At 45.9% G+C, this 3,753-nt stretch overlaps 1 protein-coding gene across 1 annotated transcript in view; it reads right to left on the reverse strand.

The window, feature by feature from the left end:
- LOC105002820 (RE1-silencing transcription factor-like) overlaps positions 1 to 449 on the reverse strand; it is a 26,045-nt gene extending 25,596 nt beyond the window's left edge. Inside the window, exon 1 of the mRNA XM_010859642.1 lies at positions 126 to 449. The gene's annotated coding sequence lies outside the window, so the exon portion shown is untranslated. The remainder of the gene's footprint in view (positions 1 to 125) is intronic.
- Positions 450 to 3,753: the final 3,304 nt, after the last annotated feature.

Consider the following 3,753-nt stretch of genomic DNA (forward strand, 5'->3'; position numbering starts at 1 on the left):
CTGCAAATCAGCCCTGGACAGCGCCTCGCTCCGCGTCCTTCCGCGCCCTCCCCTTTCCGCGGCCACGGCCGCCCGGCCGGCCCGCCGCCCCCACCCAACCGTGTCTCAGATCGCGCCGCGCTTACCGGCCTTTCTGGGCGAGGAGGGGCGACGACCCGCGTCGCCGCTCCTTCACGGACTACTTTTCTTTGTTGCAGGAGTTTCGGGGGAGGGGAGGGTGACGGTGGAAAAGTTGGACGCTGGGCTCGTCGAGGCCCGCGAAGACCCAGTGGGGCTGCACAGAGTGTTCAGGCCGCTGGCTCTCGCCCTGCGGTCCGGGCCGCCGCCGCCACCCACAGCGGGCTCTGGGGCCCCAGGCCTCGGCGGCGCTTACTCCGCTCCTGCGCCCTGAGCTCTCGGGAGCCGCACATTCCAACACAGGAGGCTGCGCCGCGCACCCGACCCGCGCCGCCGCCGCCACTCCCGGGACACGCCCCCTCACCGCCCGCGCGCGCCCGCCGGACACGCCCCCTCTGCTGCTCAGAAGCTTAGCCGCCTGGCGCGCCCCGCCCCTGGGCGAAGCAAGCTGTGAGCCCCGGCTGCGCTGAGGGCGCGCCCAGGGTTAACCGCGCCTGGTTCTCCCAGTCTCTCACTTGAGCTCCTAGGTAAAAAAAAGACCCGAGCTCCTCTTCATTTGTTGATTTCCTTCATAAACTAACAACAGAAAGTTATCTCCCAGCTCTGGAGCGCTGTTAAAAACAAGTCTACAGACTTTGACCCTTCACTTTAGGAGCATTGTCAACCGCCCTTTCAAGTCTAAAACGCTCTAAATTACCTTTCAGAATTTCTTGAAGACTCCACCCATAGCCACCCTTAACCAAGTAAGCTTCGTATTAAGCTTCTTGGGGGGGCGGGGGGGATTACATAAAAAACAAAATCCTCGATCTGTGAGTGAGTTGTAAGAAGAAAATGTTTCTGAAAGATTCATGGACTTAAATTGTGAGAATGAGGACAGTGGGGACAAATCCCTAGACGTGGAAAGTAAGCACGTCATTGCTGAACCTTCAAAGTAGTATTTCAGTATAGCATTAGAGAGGGTAGAGAAGGTGCTAAGGATGGGGAGGCTGCTTAGTAAGCAAGTTTTGGAGAGTAACTTGCTTCCACTTTTTTAAACTAGGGTAGCCATGCATGGTGGGCTGCCGTCTATGGGGTCGCACAGAATCGGACACGACTGAAGCGACTTAGCAGCAGCAGCAGCAGCCATGCATGATACCTGACACAGCAATATGCTAGAGAGAGAGAATAGTTTCTACACCCGCTTCTTTTTTGTTTTCACCAGAAATACCTTATTAGTTTGCCTTGAAACCTAGTGGCCCTCTTTAAGCCCCTTAGTATGGAATTCAAGGCCCTGGTTAACCGATCTAAATAAGTTGGACAATCACTAGTATTACAATAAAGAGAGCAGCAAGTGCTACGAAGCTTCAGAGTTGTTATTCTGTCGCTAAGTCCTATATGTTTCTTTGCAACCCCATGGACTGTAGCACACCAGGCTCCTCTGTCCTCCACTATCTCCCAGAGTTTGCTCAAATTCCTGTTCACTGAGTAAGTAACGCCATCTAACCATCTTATCCTCTGCCAACCCTTCTCTTTTTGCCTTCAGTCTTTCCCAGGATCACGTTTTTTTCCAATGAGTTGGCTCTTCACATCAGGTGGCCAAAGTATTGGAGCTTCAACCTCAGCAACAGTCCATTCTGAATATTCAGGGTTGATCTCCTTTAGGCTTGACTGGTTTGATCCCCTTGCAGTCTAAGGGACTCTCAAGAGTCTTCTCTAGGACTGCAATTCAAAAGCATCAGTTCTTCAGTGCTCGGCCTTCTTCATGGTCCAACTCTCACATCCATACATGACTACTGGAAAAATCATAGTCTGGACTATATGGACTTTTGTTGGCAAAGTGATGTCTCTGCTTTTTAATATGCTGTCTGTGTGTGTGCTTAGTCACTCAGTCGTGTCCAGTTCTTTGCAAACCCATGAACTGTAGCCCACCAGGCTCCTCTGTCTATCAGATTCTCCAGGCAAGAATACTGAAGTTGGGTTGTCATTCACGTCTCCAGAGAATCTTTCTGACCCAGGGATCGAACCTGGGTCTCCTGAATTGCAAAAGCAGATTCTTTACTGTATAAGCTACAGGGAAGTTCATGTCTAGGTTTGTCATAGCTTTCCTTCTAAGAAGCAAGCATCTTTTAATTTCATGGCTGCAAAATCACCATCCACAGTGATTTTGGAGCCCAAGAAAACAAAGTCGGTGACTACTTCCACTTTTCCCCCCTCTATTTACCATGAAGTGTGGGACCAGATGCCATGATCTTAGTTTTTTGAATGTTGAGTTTCGAGTCAGCTTTTTCACTCTCCTCTTTTATCCTCATGAAGAGATTTTTTTAGTTCCTCTCCACTTTCTGCCGTCAGAGTGGCATCGTCTGCATATCTGAAGTTATTGATATTTCTCCCGACAATCTTGATTCCAGCTTGCGAGTCATTCAGGCCAGCATTTCACATGATGTACTCTGTATATAAGTTAAATAAGCAAGGTGACAATATACAGCCTTGTTGTACTCCTTTCCCAATTTGGAACCAGTCAGTTGTTCTAGTCCAATTCTAACTGTTGGTTCTTGACTCACATTCAGGTTTCTCAGGAGATAGGTAAGGTGGTCTGGTACTCCCATGTCTTTAAGAGTTTTCCACAGTTTGTTGTTATCCACACAGTCAAGAATATCTAGAACTTCTCACGGTAGGTGATTATACAGTTGGGTTTTGGAGAATTAAAATTTCAACAAGTGGAAGATAATGGAAGGAACATTATACATGGTGAAAACAGCACACCTCAAAACCTATGTATTGAGGCTTCCTAAGTCTTTCTAGAGCTCCCTCAATTCCTTCTCTTTCAAGTCCCTTCACTGGTCTAGTTTATGAGAAAGCCTCCAGACTCTTTTCTCTCCTGGTCTACTCCTCATAGACCTGTTTCCCTAAATCTGGATGGTGTGTTATTATTTTTGCAGTGTCAGATGTAAGATGGCATGAAAGCTCTAATGTGATTATCAAAGGTTTTGATTTTTAATATTAAATGCAAGCCCTGTCTATAAATCAAATTTAAGAAGTATTCATTTTCATCAACTCAAACAGAAAAAAGAAAGAAATGTGGAAAGAATAGAAAAAGAGAAAGAAAAATTAAAGAGAAGAAGAAAAGAAGCAAGGAAGCAAAGAAGGAGGAAAAAGGGAAGAAAAAACTTTTGTAGGTGTGGTATGAAATTTTCAACATTTATTCTTTTTTTAAATTTAAACTAAAATCTAACTTGGATTGCATGGCTTTTTTTTGATGCTGTAGCCCAGGGAATAAATCTGGCCTCAATCAACACTTCAAAGACATAAACTTTGTTTCCTTTTTTCATGTCCAAAAGGGCAAAAATGAAACATCTCTTTTTAAACTTACTAGATAAATGTCCTTCATTTCCTCAATCTGACTGCTTACTGGAAATGTTTTTTAATTGCAAATTTATTCCCATATATTGTGATGCAAATAAATGAATGGCAATCGACAGCTGCATTCATTTAAAATTAGCAGAGGCCCTTGTTCCAGAGATGTCATAATCAGAGTGACCCAAATCATCATGACATGAAGGCCACAGGTCAAATTCAAGGCCAAGTTACAAATCAATAGGAACTCTCCTTAGGAGAAACTGTGCTGTGAACTGGAATTCTTTTTCAAGAGGCTGTATT

The sequence above is a fragment of the Bison bison genome, unplaced genomic scaffold, assembly GCF_000754665.1.
Source record: "Bison bison bison isolate TAMUID 2011002044 unplaced genomic scaffold, Bison_UMD1.0 scf7180017864458, whole genome shotgun sequence".
NCBI lineage: Eukaryota > Metazoa > Chordata > Mammalia > Artiodactyla > Bovidae > Bison > Bison bison.